Genomic DNA, 14,133 nt, shown 5'->3' with positions numbered 1-14,133 from the left:
CTTCTGGAGTATCCCCAGGGGAGTCAGTCCTCGTCTCGAATGCGGGCATGCACTTGCGCTTTCCTCCAGAGCGGTAGCAGCAGTGTCACGCAGTCCGCCGCGTGGATCAAAGGATCTATGGTTTTCCCTCGAGTCTTTCCCACGAGGCTTTCCCACGAGGCTTTCCCACAGGGCTGTCCCACGTGCACACGTGGTGGGAGTCGATCCTCGGCTTGAACGTCAAGGCAGTGCAGGGAAAAAAGTTTCCTCTGGAATGGACTGACACATCTGTGGGACTCTTGTAATGGTGGCATGACCCTGGAGTTCCTCTCGCCTTTCCTGTGGAGAGCGCCTCCTCTTGAGATGCGACGGGAACGCAGAGAATTCTTTCCCTACGAAACAGGGAAAGGATCGCTCATCTCGAGCTAGGAGGCGGAAACGGGGCTCCCCTGGATGTGTGCGGGACACCACGTGCTTCCTCTCGAGTGCAGACGGGTATGTCGGGGAACTTCTTGAGTTGCAGCAAGGGTGTGAAGGACCCTTTGGAATTTCCAGTGGTTAGACTTGATTGGCCTCGAGAAGCCTCAGCGGAAATGGGCCTCATCTCGCCTGGAGGGCAAAACATCCTGGATTTTCTCGAGTTGCGGCAGGTGCTCTCGACTTACGACGGGGACCTCAGGGACCCGCTCTGGTGGCCTCAGGAAAGGCCAGTCCCCATACGAGTTCCTCGGGAGCCTCTCGGGATTCCTCTCCCGTCGATGCCGGTGCCTAATACCTTGTGTGGAGTCGGGGCCGGAACGTGAGGATTCCTCTCCAGTGCTGACATGGATCTTGGGGTACTTCTGGAGTCTCCCCAGGGGAGTCAGTCCTCGTCTCGAATGAGGGCATGCACTGGCGCTTTCCCCCAGAGCGGTAGCAGAAGTGTCATGCAGTTCGCCGCGTGGATCAAAGGATCTATGGTTTTCCCTCGAGTCTTTCCCACAAGGCTTTCCGACGAGGCTTTCCCACAGGGCTGTCCCCCGTGCACACGTGGTGGCAGTCGATCCTCGGCTTGAACATCAAGGCAGTGCAGGGAAAACAGGTTCCTCTGGAATGGACTGACACATCTGGGGGACTCTTGGAATGGTGGCACGACCCTGGAGTTCCTCTCGCCTTTCCTGTGGAGAGCGCCTCCTCTTGAGATGCGACGGGAACGCCGGGAATTCTTTCCCTACGAAACAGGGAAAGGATCCCTCATCTCGAGCTAGGAGGCGGAAACGGGGCTCCCCTGGATGTGTGCGGGACCCTCGTGCTTCCTCTCGAGTGGAGACGGGTATGTCGGGGAACTTCTTGAGTTGCTGCAAGGGTGTGAAGGACCCTTTGGAAGTTCCAGTGGTTAGATGTGATTAGCCTCCAGATGCCTCAGCGGAAAAGGGCCTCTTCTCGCCTGGAGGGCAAAACCTACCGGATTTTCTCGAGTTGCGGCAGGTGCTCTCGACTTACGAAGGGGACCTCAGGGACCCGCTCTGGTGGCCTCAGGAAAGGCCAGTCCCCATGCGAGTTCCTCGGGGGCCTCTCGGGGTTCCTGTCCCGTCGATGCCGGGGCCTAAGACCTTGTGTGGAGTCGGGGCCGGAACCTGAGGATTCCTCTCCAGTGCTGACATGGATCTTGGGGTACTTCTGGAGTCTCCCCAGGGGAGTCAGTGCTCGTCTCGAATGCGGGCATGCACTTGCGCTTTCCTCCAGAGCGGTAGCAGCAGTGTCACGCAGTCCGCCGCGTGTATCAAAGGATCTATGGTTTTCCCTCGAGTCTTTCCCACCAGGCTTTCCGACGAGGCTTTCCCACAGGGCGGTCCCACGTGCACACGTGGTGGGAGTCGATCCTCGGCTTGAACGTCAAGGCAGTGAAGGGAAAACAGGTTCCTCTGGAATGGACTGACACATCTGGGGGACTCTTGGAATGGTGGAACGACCCTGGAGTTCCTCTCGCCTTTCCTGTGGAGAGCTCCTCCTCTTGAGATGCGACGGGAATGCCGGGAATTCTTTCCCTACGAAACAGGGAACGGATACCTCATCTCGAGCTAGGAGGCGGAAACGGGGCTCCCCTGGATGTGTGCGGGACCCATGTGCTTCCTCTCGAGTGGAGACGGGTATGTCGGGAAACTTCTTGAGTTGCAGCAAGGGTGTGAAGGACCCTTTGGAAGTTCCAGTGGTTAGATGTGATTAGCCTCGAGAAGCCTCAGCGGAAATGGGCCTCATCTCGCCTGAAGGGCAAAACCTACCGGATTTTCTTGAGTTGCGGCAGGTGCTCTCGACTTACGATGGGGACCTCAGGGTCCCGCTTTGGTGGCCTCAGGAAAGGCCAGTCCCCATGCGAGTTCCTCGGGGGCCTCTCGGGATTCCTCTCCCGTCGATGCCGGGGCCTAAGACCTTGTGTGGAGTCGGGGCCGGAACCTGAGGATTCCTCTCCAGTGCTGAAATGCATCTTGGGGTACTTCTGGAGTCTCCCCAGGGGAGTCAGTGCTTGTCTCGAATGCGGGCATGCACTTGCGATTTCCTCCAGAGCGGTAGCAGCAGTGTCACGCAGTCCGCCGCGTGGATCAAAGGATCTATGGTTTTCCCTCGAGTCTTTCCCACGAGGCTTTCCGACGAGGCTTTCCCACAGGGCTGTCCCACGTGCACACGTGGTGGGTGTCGATCCTTGGCTTGAACGTCAAGGCAGTGCAGGGAAAACAGGTTCCTCTGGAATGGACTGACACATCTGGGGGACTCTTGGAATGGTGGCACGACCCTGGAGTTCCTCTCGCCTTTCCTGTGGAGAGCGCCTCCTCTTGAGATGAGACGGGAACGCCAGGAATTCTTTCCCTAGGAAACAGGGAAAGGATCCCTCATCTCGAGCTAGGTGGCGGAAACGGGGCTCCCCTGGATGTGTGCGGGACCCCACGTACTTCCTCTCGAGTGGAGACGGGTATGTCGGGGAACTTCTTGAGTTGCAGCAAGGGTGTGAAGGACCCTTTGGAAGTTCCTGTGCTTAGATGTGATTAGCCTCGAGAAGCCTCAGCCGAAATGGGCCACATCTCGCCTGGAGGGCAAAACCTCCTGGATTTTCTCGAGTTGCGGCAGGTGCTCTCGACTTACGATGGGGACCTCAGGGACCCGCTCTGGTGGCCTCAGGAAAGGCCAGTCCCCATACGAGTTCCTCGGGGGCCTCTCGCGATTCCTCTCCCGTCGATTCCGGTGCCTAAGACCTTGTGTGGAGTCGGGGCCGGAACGTGAGGATTACTCTCCAGTGCTGACATGGATCTTGGGGTACTTCTGGAGTCTCCCCAGGGGAGTCAGTGCTCGTCGCGAATGCGGGCATGCACTTGCACTTTCCTCCAGAGCGGTAGCAGCAGTGTCACGCAGTCCGCCCCGTGGATCAAAGGATCTATGGTTTTCCCTCGAGTCTTTCCCACGAGGCTTTCCCACCAGGCTTTCCCACAGGGCGGTCCCACGTGCACACGTTCTGGGAGTCGATCCTCGGCTTGAACGTCAAGGCAGTGCAGGGAAAACAGGTTCCTCTGGAATGGACTGACACATCTGGGGGACTCTTGGAATGGTGGCACGACCCTGGAGTTCCTCTCGCCTTTCCTGTGGAGAGCGCCTCCTCTTGAGATGCGACGGGAACGCCGGGAATTCTTTCCCTAAGAAACAGGGAAAGGATCCCTCATCTCGAGCTAGGAGGCGGAAACGGGGCTCCCCTGGATGTGTGCGGGTCCCTCGTGCTTCCTCTCGAGTGGAGACGGGTATGTCGGGGAACTTCTTGAGTTGCAGCAAGGGTTTGAAGGACGCTTTGGAATTTCCAGTGGTTAGATGTGATTATCCTCGAGAAGCCTCAGCGGAAATGGGCCTCATCTCGCCTGGAGGGCAAAACCTCCTGGATTTTCTCCAGTTGCGGCAGGTGCTCTCGATTTACGATGGGGACCTCAGGGACCCGCTCTGGTGGCCTCAGGAAAATGCCAATCCCCATGCGAGTTCTTCGGGGGACTCTGGGGATTCCTCTCCCGTCGATTCCGGGGCCTAAGACCTTGTGTGGAGTCGGGGCCGCAACCTGAGGATTCCTCTCCAGTGCTGACATGGATCTTGGGGTACTTCTGGAGTATCCCCAGGGGAGTCAGTCCTCGTCTCGAATGCGGGCATGCACTTGCGCTTTCCTCCAGAGCGGTAGCAGCAGTGTCACGCAGTCCGCCGCGTGGATCAAAGGATCTATGGTTTTCCCTCGAGTCTTTCCCACGAGGCTTTCCCACGAGGCTTTCCCACAGGGCTGTCCCACGTGCACACGTGGTGGGAGTCGATCCTCGGCTTGAACGTCAAGGCAGTGCAGGGAAAACAGTTTCCTCTGGAATGGACTGACACATCTGTGGGACTCTTGTAATGGTGGCATGACCCTGGAGTTCCTCTCGCCTTTCCTGTGGAGAGCGCCTCCTCTTGAGATGCGACGGGAACGCAGAGAATTCTTTCCCTACGAAACAGGGAAAGGATCGCTCATCTCGAGCTAGGAGGCGGAAACGGGGCTCCCCTGGATGTGTGCGGGACACCACGTGCTTCCTCTCGAGTGCAGACGGGTATGTCGGGGAACTTCTTGAGTTGCAGCAAGGGTGTGAAGGACCCTTTGGAATTTCCAGTGGTTAGACTTGATTGGCCTCGAGAAGCCTCAGCGGAAATGGGCCTCATCTCGCCTGGAGGGCAAAACATCCTGGATTTTCTCGAGTTGCGGCAGGTGCTCTCGACTTACGACGGGGACCTCAGGGACCCGCTCTGGTGGCCTCAGGAAAGGCCAGTCCCCATGCGAGTTCCTCGGGGGCGTCTCGGGATTCCTCTTCCGTCGATGCCGGGGCCTAAGACCTTGTGAGAAGTCGGGGCCGGAACCTGAGGATTCCTCTCCATTGCTGACATGGATCTTGGGGTACTTCTGGAGTCTCCCCAGGGGAGTCAGTCCTCGTCTCGAATGCGGGCATGCACTTGTGCTTTCCTCCAGAGCGGTAGCAGCAGTGTCACGCATTCCGCCGCGTGGATCAAAGGATCTATGGTTTTCCCTCGAGTCTTTCCCACGAGGCTTTCCCACGAGGCTTTCCCACAGGGCTGTCCCACGTGCACACGTGGTGGGAGTCGATCCTCGGCTTGAACGTCAAGGCAGTGCAGGGAAAACAGGTTCCTCTGGAATGGACTGACACATCTGGGGGACTCTTGGAATGGTGGCATGACCCTGGAGTTCCTCTCGGCTTTCCTGTGGAGAGCGCCTCCTCTTGAGATGCGACGGGAACGCCGGGAATTCTTTCCCTACGAAACAGGGAAGGGATCCCTCATCTCGAGCTAGGAGGCGTAAACGGGGCTCCCCTGGATGTGTGCGGGACCCCACGTGCTTCCTCTCGAGTGGAGTCGGGTATGTCGGGGAACTTCTTGAGTTGCAGCAATGGTGTGAAGGACCCTTTGGAAGTTCCAGTGGTTAGATGTGATTGGCCTCGAGAAGCCTCAGCGGAAATGGGCCTAATCTGGCCTGGAGGGCAAAACCTCCTGGATTTTCTCGAGTTGCGGCAGGTGCTCTCGACGTACGACGGGGACCTCAGGGACCCGCTCTGGTGGCCTCAGGAAAGGCCAATCCCCTTGCGAGTTCCTCGGGGGCCTCTCGGGATTCCTCTCCCGTCGATGCCGGGGCCTAAGACCTTGTGTGGAGTCGGGGCCGGAAACTGAGGATTCCTCTCCAGTGCTGACATGGATATTGGGGTACTTCTGGAGTCTCCCCAGGGGAGTCAGTCCTCGTCTCGAATGCGGGCATGCACTTGCGCTTTCCTCCAGAGCGGTAGCAGCAGTGTCACGCAGTCCGCCGCGTGGATCAAAGGATCTATGGTTTTCCCTCGAGTCTTTCCCACGAGGCTTTCCCACGAGGCTTTCCCACAGGGCTGTCCCACGTGCACACGTGGTGGGAGTCGATCTTCGGCTTGAACGTCAAGGCAGTGCAGGGAAAACAGGTTCCTCTGGAATGGACTGACACATCTGGGGGACTCTTGGAATGGTGGCACGACCCTGGAGTTCCTCTCGCCTTTCCTGTGGAGAGCGCCTCCTCTTGAGATGCGACGAGAACGCCGGGAATTCTTTCCCTACGAAACAGGGAAAGGATCCCTCATCTCGAGCTAGGAGGCGGAAACGGGGTCCCCTGGATGTGTGCGGGACCCACGTGCTTCCTCTCGAGTGGAGACGGGTATGTCGGGGAACTTCTTGAGTTGCAGCAAGGGTGTGAAGGACCCTTTGGAAGTTCCAGTGGTTAGACGTGATTAGCCTCGAGAAGCCTCAGTGGAAATGGGCCTCATCTCGCCTGGAGGGCAAAACCTCCTGGATTTTCACGAGTTGCGGCAGGTGCTCTCGACTTACGACGGGGACCTCAGGGACCCGCTCTGGTGGCCTCAGGAAAGGCCAGTCCCCATGCGAGTTCCTCGGGGGCCTCTGGGGATTCCTCTCCCGTCGATGCCAGGGCCTAAGACCTTGTGTGGAGTCGGGGCCGGAACCTGAGGATTCCTCTCCAGTGCTGACATGGATCTTGGGGTACTTCTGGAGTCTCCCCAGGGGAGTCAGTCCTCGTCTCGAATGCGGGCATGCACTTGCGCTTTCCTCCAGAGCGGTAGCAGCAGTGTCACGCAGTCCGCCGCGTGGATCAAAGGATCTATGGTTTTCCCTCGAGTCTTTCCCACGAGGCTTTCCCACGAGGCTTTCCCACAGGGCTGTCCCACGTGCACACGTGGTGGGAGTCGATCCTTGGCTTGAACGTCAGGGCAGTGCAGGGAAAACAGGTTCCTCTGGAATGGACTGAAACATCTGGGGGACTCTTGGAATGGTGGCACGACCCTGGAGTTCCTCTCGCCTTTCCTGTGGAGAGCGCCTCCTCTTGAGATGAGACGGGAAAGCCAGGAATTCTTTCCCTAGGAAACAGGGAAAGGATCCCTCATCTCGAGCTAGGTGGCGGAAACGGGGCTCCCCTGGTTGTGTGCGGGACCCCACGTACTTCCTCTCGAGTGGAGACGGGTATGTCGGGGAACTTCTTGAGTTGCAGCAAGGGTGTGAAGGACCCTTTGGAAGTGCCTGTGCTTAGATGTGATTAGCCTCGAGAAGCCTCAGCCGAAATGGGCCACATCTCGCCTGGAGGGCAAAACCTCCTGGATTTTCTCGAGTTGCAGCAGGTGCTCTCGACTTACGATGGGGACCTCAGTGACCCGCTCTGGTGGCCTCAGGAAAGGGCAGTCCCCATACGAGTTCCTCGGGGGCCTCTCGCGATTCCTCTCCCGTCGATGCCGGTGCCTAAGACCTTGTGTGGAGTCGGGGCCGGAACGTGAGGATTCCTCTCCAGTGCTGACATGGATCTTGGGGTACTTCTGGAGTCTCCCCAGGGGAGTCAGTGCTCGTCTCGAATGCGGGCATGCACTTGCGCTTTCCTCCAGAGCGGTAGCAGCAGTGTCACGCAGTCCGCCGCGTGGATCAAAGGATCTATGGTTTTCCCTCGAGTCTTTCCCACGAGGCTTTTCCACGAGGCTTTCCCACAGGGCGGTCCCACGTGCACACGTGGTGGGAGTCGATCCTCGGCTTGAACGTCAAGGCAGTGGAGGGAAAACAGGTTCCTCTGGAATGGACTGACACATCTGGGGGACTCTTGGAATGGTGGAACGACCCTGGAGTTCCTCTCGCCTTTCCTGTGGAGAGCTCCTCCTCTTGAGATGCGACGGGAACGCCGGGAATTCTTTCCCTACGAAACAGGGAACGGATACCTCATCTCGAGCTAGGAGGCGGAAACGGGGCTCCCCTGGATGTGTGCGGGACCCTTGTGCTTCCTCTCGAGTGGAGACGGGTATGTCGGGGAACTTCTTGAGTTGCAGCAAGGGTGTGAAGGACCCTTTGGAAGTTCCAGTGGTTAGATGTGATTAGCCTCGAGAAGCCTCAGCGGAAATGGGCCTCATCTCGCCTGAAGGGAAAAACCTACCGGATTTTCTCGAGTTGCGGCAGGTGCTCTCGACTTACGATGGGGACCTCAGGGACCCGCTCTGGTGGCCTCAGGAAAGGCCAGTCCCCATACGAGTTCCTCGGGGGCCTCTCGGGATTCCTCTCCCGTCGATGCCGGTGCCTAAGACCTTGTGTGGAGTCGGGGCCGGAACGTGAGGATTCCTCTCCAGTGCTGACATGGATCTTGGGGTACTTCTGGAGTCTCCCCAGGGGAGTCAGTGCTCGTCTCGAATGCGGGCATGCACTTGCACTTTCCTCCAGAGCGGTAGCAGCAGTGTCACGCAGTCCGCCCTGTGGATCAAAGGATCTATGGTTTTCCCTCGAGTCTTTCCCATGAGGCTTTGGGACGAGGCTTTCCCACAGGGCGGTCCCACGTGCACACGTGGTGGGAGTCGATCCTGGGCTTGAACGTCAAGGCAGTGCAGGGAAAACAGGTTCCTCTGGAATGGACTGACACATCTGGGGGACTCTTGGAATGGTGGCACGACCCTGGAGTTCCTCTCGCCTTTCCTGTGGAGAGCGCCTCCTCTTGAGATGCGACGGGAACGCCGGGAATTCTTTCCCTACGAAACAGGGAAAGGATCCCTTATCTCGAGCTAGGAGGCGGAAACGGGGCTCCCCTGGATGTGTGCGGGACCCTCGTGCTTCCTCTCGAGTGGAGACGGGTATGTCGGGGAACTTCTTGAGTTGCAGTAAGGGTGTGAAGGACCCCTTGGAAGTTCCAGTGGTTAGATGTGATTAGCCTCGAGAAGCCTCAGCGGAAATGGGCCTCATCTCGCCTGGAGGGCAAAACCTCCTGGATTTTCTCCAGTTGCGGCAGGTGCTCTCGATTTACGATGGGGACCTCAGGGACCCGCTCTGGTGGCCTCAGGAAAGGCCAGTCCCCATGCGAGTTCTTCGGGGGCCTCTGGGGATTCCTCTCCCGTCGATGCCGGGGCCTAAGACCTTGTGTGGAGTCGGGGCCGCAACCTGAGGATTCCTCTCCAGTGCTGACATGGATCTTGGGGTACTTCTGGAGTCTCCCCAGGGGAGTCAGTCCTCGTCTCGAATGCGGGCATGCACTTGCGATTTCCTCCAGAGCGGTAGCAGCAGTGTCACGCAGTCCGCCGCGTGGATCAAAGGATCTATGGTTTTCCCTCGAGTCTTTCCCACGAGGCTTTCCGACGAGGTTTTCCCACAGGGCGGTCCCACGTGCACACGTGGTGGGAGTCGATCCTCGGCTTGAACGTCAAGGCAGTGCAGGGAAAACAGGTTCCTCTGGAATGGACTGACACATCTGGGGGACTCTTGGAATGGTGGCACGACCCTGGAGTTCCTCTCGCCTTTCCTGTGGAGAGCGCCTCCTCTTGAGATGCGACGGGAACGCCGGGAATTCTTTCCCGACGAAACAGGGAAAGGATCCCTCATCTCGAGCTAGGAGGTGGAAACGGGGCTCCCCTGGATGTGTGCGGGACCCCACGTACTTCCTCTCGAGTGGAGACGGGTATGTCGGGGAAGTTCTCGAGTTGCAGCAAGGGTGTGAAGGACCCTTTGGAAGTTCCAGTGGTTAGATGTGATTAGCCTCGATAAGTCTCAGCGGATTGGGCCTCATCTCGCCTGGAGGGCAAAACCTCCTGGATTTTATCGAGTTGTAGCAGGTGCTCTCGACTTACGATGGGGACCTCAGGGACCCGCTCTGGTGGCCTCAGGAAAGGCCAGTCCACATGCGAGTTCCACGGGGTCCTCTCGGGATTCCTCTCCCGTCGATGCCGGGGCCTAAGACCTTGTGTGGAGTCGGGGCCGGAACCTGAGGATTCCTCTCCAGTGCTGACATGAATCTTGGGGTACTTCTGGAGTCTCCCCAGGGGAGTCAGTGCTCGTCTCGAATGCGGGCATGCACTTGCGCTTTCCTCCAGAGCGGTAGCAGCAGTGTCACGCAGTCCGCCGCGTGGATCAAAGGATCTATGTTTTTCCCTCGAGTCTTTCCCACGAGGCTTTCCGACGAGGCTTTCCCACAGGGCGGTCCCACGTGCACACGTGGTGGGAGTCGATCCTCGGCTTGAACGTCAAGGCAGTGCAGGGAAAACAGGTTCCTCTGGAACGGACTGACACATCTGGGGGTCTCGTGGAATGGTGGCACGACCCTGGAGTTCCTCTCGCCTTTCCTGTGGAGAGCGCCTCCTCTTGAGATGCGACGGGAACGCCGGGAATTCTTTCCCTAAGAAACAGGGAAAGGATCCCTCATCTCGAGCTAGGAGGCGGAAACGGGGCTCCCCTGGATGTGTGCGGGACCCTCGTGCTTGCTCTCGAGTGGAGACGGGTATGTCGGCGAACTTCTTGAGTTGCAGCAAGGGTGTGAAGGACCCTTTGGAAGTTCCAGTGGTTAGATGTGATTAGCCTCGAGAAGCCTCAGCGGAAATGGGCCTCATCTCGTCAGGAGGGCAAAACCTCCTGGATTTTCTCGAGTTGTGGCAGGTGCTCTCGACTTACGATAGGGACCTCAGGGACCCGCTCTGGTGGCCTCAGGAAAGGCCAGTCCCCATGCGAGTTCCTCGGGGGCCTCTCGGGATTCCTCTCCCGTCGATGCCAGGGCCTAAGACCTTGTGTGGAGTCGGGGCCGGAACGTGAGGATTCCTCTCCAGTGCTGACATGGATCTTGGGGTACTTCTGGAGTCTCCCCAGGGGAGTCAGTGCTCATCTCGAATGCAGGCATGCACTTGCACTTTCCTCCAGAGCGGTAGCAGCAGTGTCACGCAGTCCGCCCTGTGGATCAAAGGATCTATGGTTTTCCCTCGAGTCTTTCCCATGAGGCTTTGGGACGAGGCTTTCCCACAGGACGGTCCCACGTGCACACGTGGTGGGAGTCGATCCTCGGCTTGAACGTCAAGGCAGTGCAGGGAAAACAGGTTCCTCTGGAATGGACTGACACATCTGGGGGACTCTTGTAATGGTGGCACGACCCTGGAGTTCCTCTCGCCTTTCCTGTGGAGAGCGCCTCCTCTTGAGATGCGACGGGAACGCCGGGAATTCTTTCCCTACGAAACAGGGAAAGGATCCCTCATCTCGAGCTAGGAGGCGGAAACGGGGCTCCCCTGGATGTTTGCGGGACCCTCGTGCTTCCTCTCGAGTGGAGACGGGTATGTCGGGGAACTTCTTGAGTTGCAGCAAGGGTGTGAAGGACCCTTTGGAAGTTCCAGTGGTTAGATGTGATTAGCCTCGAGAAGCCGCGGAAAAGGGCCTCATCTCGCCTGGAGGGCAAAACCTACCGGATTTTCTCGAGTTGCGGCAGGTGCTCTCGACTTACGACGGGGACCTCAGGGACCCGCTCTGGTGGCCTCAGGAAAGGCCAGTCCCCATGCGAGTTTCTCAGTGGCCTCTCGGGATTCCTCTCCCGTCGATGCCGGGGCCTAAGACCTTGTGTGGTGTCGGGGCCGGAACCTGAGGATTCCTCTCCAGTGCTGACATGGATCTTGGGGTACTTCTGGAGTCTCCCCAGGAGAGTCAGTGCTCGTCTCGAATGCGGGCATGCACTTGCGCTTTCCTCCAGAGCGGTAGAAGCAGTGTCACGCACTCCGCCGCGTGGATCAAAGGATCTATGGTTTTCCCTCGAGTCTTTCCCACGAGGCTTTCCGACGAGGCTTTCCCACAGGGCGGTCCCACGTGCACACGTGGTGGGAGTCGATCCTTGGCTTGAACGTCATGGCAGTTCAGGGAAAACAGATTCCTCTGGAATGGACTGACACATCTGGGGGACTCTTGGAATGGTGGCACGACCCTGGAGTTCCTCTCGCCTTTCCTGTGGAGAGCGCCTCCTCTTGAGATGTGACGGGAACGCCGGGAATTCTTTCCCTACGAAAAAGGGAAAGGATCCCTCATCTCGAGCTAGGAGGCGGAAACGTGGCTCCCCTGGATGTGTGCGGGACCCTCGAGCTTCCTCTCGAGTGGTGACGGGTATGTCGGGGAACTTCTTGAGTTGCAGCAAGGGTGTGAAGGACCCTTTGGAAGTTCCAGTGGTTAGATGTGATTAGCCTCGAGAAGCCTCAGCGGAAATGGGCCTCATCTCGCCTGTAGGGCAAAACCTCCTGGATTTTCTCGAGTTGCGGCAGGTGCTCTCGACTTACGATAGGGACCTCTGGGACCCTCTCTGGTGGCCTCAGGAAAGGCCAGTCCCCATGCGAGTTCCTCGGGGGCCTCTCGGGATTCCTCTCCCGTCGATGCCAGGGCCTAAGACCTTGTTTGGAGTCGGGGCCGGAACCTGAGGATTCCTCTCCAGTGCTGAAATGGATCTTGGGGTACTTCTGGAGTCTCCCCAGGGGAGTCAGTGCTTGTCTCGAATGCGGGCATGCACTTGCGCTTTCCTCCAGAGCGGTAGCAGCAGTGTCACGCAGTCCGCCGCGTGGATCAAAGGATCTATGGTTTTCCCTCGAGTCTTTCCCACGAGGCTTTCCGACGAGGCTTTCCCACAGGGCTGTCCCACGTGCACACGTGGTGGGAGTCGATCCTTGGCTTGAACGTCAAGGCAGTGCAGGGAAAACAGGTTCCTCTGGAATGGACTGAAACATCTGGGGGACTCTTGGAATGGTGGCACGACCCTGGAGTTCCTCTCGCCTTTCCTGTGGAGAGCGCCTCCTCTTGAGATGAGACGGGAACGCCAGGAATTCTTTCCCTAGGAAACAGGGAAAGGATCCCTCATCTCGAGCTAGGTGGCGGAAACGGGGCTCCCCTGGATGTGTGCGGGACCCCACGTACTTCCTCTCGAGTGGAGACGGGTATGTCGGGGAACTTCTTGAGTTGCAGCAAGGGTGTGAAGGACCCTTTGGAAGTTCCTGTGCTTAGATGTGATTAGCCTCGAGAAGCCTCAGCCGAAATGGGCCTCATCTCGCCTGGAGGGCAAAACCTCCTGGATTTTCTCGAGTTGCGGCAGGTGCTCTCGACTTACGATGGGGACCTCAGGGACCCGCTCTGGTGGCCTCAGGAAAGGCCAGTCCCCATACGAGTTCCTCGGGGGCCTCTCGGGATTCCTCTCCCATCGATGCCGGTGCCTAAGACCTTGTGTGGAGTCGGGGCCGGAACGTGAGGATTCCTCTCCAGTGGTGACATGGATCTTGGGGTACTTCTGGAGTCTCCCCAGGGGAGTCAGTGCTCGTCTCGAATGCGGGCATGCACTTGCACTTTCCTCCAGAGCGGTAGCAGCAGTGTCACGCAGTCCGCCCTGTGGATCAAAGGATCTATGGTTTTCCCTCGAGTCTTTCCCATGAGGCTTTGGGACGAGGCTTTCCCACAGGGCGGTCCCACGTGCACACGTGGTGGGAGTCGATCCTCGGCTTGAACGTCAAGGCAGTGCAGGGAAAACAGGTTCCTCTGGAATGGACTGACACATCTGGGGGACTCTTGGAATGGTGGCACGACCCTGGAGTTCCTCTCGCCTTTCCTGTGGAGAGCGCCTCCTCTTGAGATGCGACGGGAACGCCGGGAATTCTTTCCCTACGAAACAGGGAAAGGATCCCTTATCTCGAGCTAGGAGGCGGAAACGGGGCTCCCCTGGATGTGTGTGGGACCCTCGTGCTTCCTCTCGAGTGGAGACGGGTATGTCGGGGAACTTCTTGAGTTGCAGTAAGGGTGTGAAGGACCCCTTGGAAGTTCCAGTGGTTAGATGTGATTAGCCTCGAGAAGCCTCAGCGGAAATGGGCCTCATCTCGCCTGGAGGGCAAAACCTCCTAGATTTACTCGAGTTGTGGCAGGTGCTCTCGACTTACGACGGGGACCTCAGGGACCCGCTCTGGTGGCCTCAGGAAAGGCCAGTCCCCATGCGAGTTCCTCGGGGGCCTCTCGGGATTCCTCTCCCGTCGATGCCGGGGCCTAAGACCTTGTGTGGAGTCGGGGCCGGAACCTGAGGATTCCTCTCCAGTGCTGACATGGATCTTGGGGTACTTCTGGAGTCTCCCCAGGGGAGTCAGTGCTCGTCTCGAATGCGGGCATGCACTTGCGCTTTCCTCCAGAGCGGTAGAGGCAGTGTCACGCTGTCCGCCCCGTGGATCAAAGGATCTATGGTTTTCCCTCGAGTCTTTCCCACGAGGCTTTCCCACCAGGCTTTCCCACAGGGCGGTCCCACGTGCACACGTTGTGGGAGTCGATCCTCGGCTTGAACGTCAAGGCAGTGCAGGGAAAACA

Source organism: Ovis canadensis, chromosome 25, assembly GCF_042477335.2.
Source record: "Ovis canadensis isolate MfBH-ARS-UI-01 breed Bighorn chromosome 25, ARS-UI_OviCan_v2, whole genome shotgun sequence".
Classification (NCBI taxonomy): Eukaryota; Metazoa; Chordata; class Mammalia; order Artiodactyla; family Bovidae; genus Ovis; species Ovis canadensis.
This window is presented reverse-complemented; position numbering follows the sequence as displayed.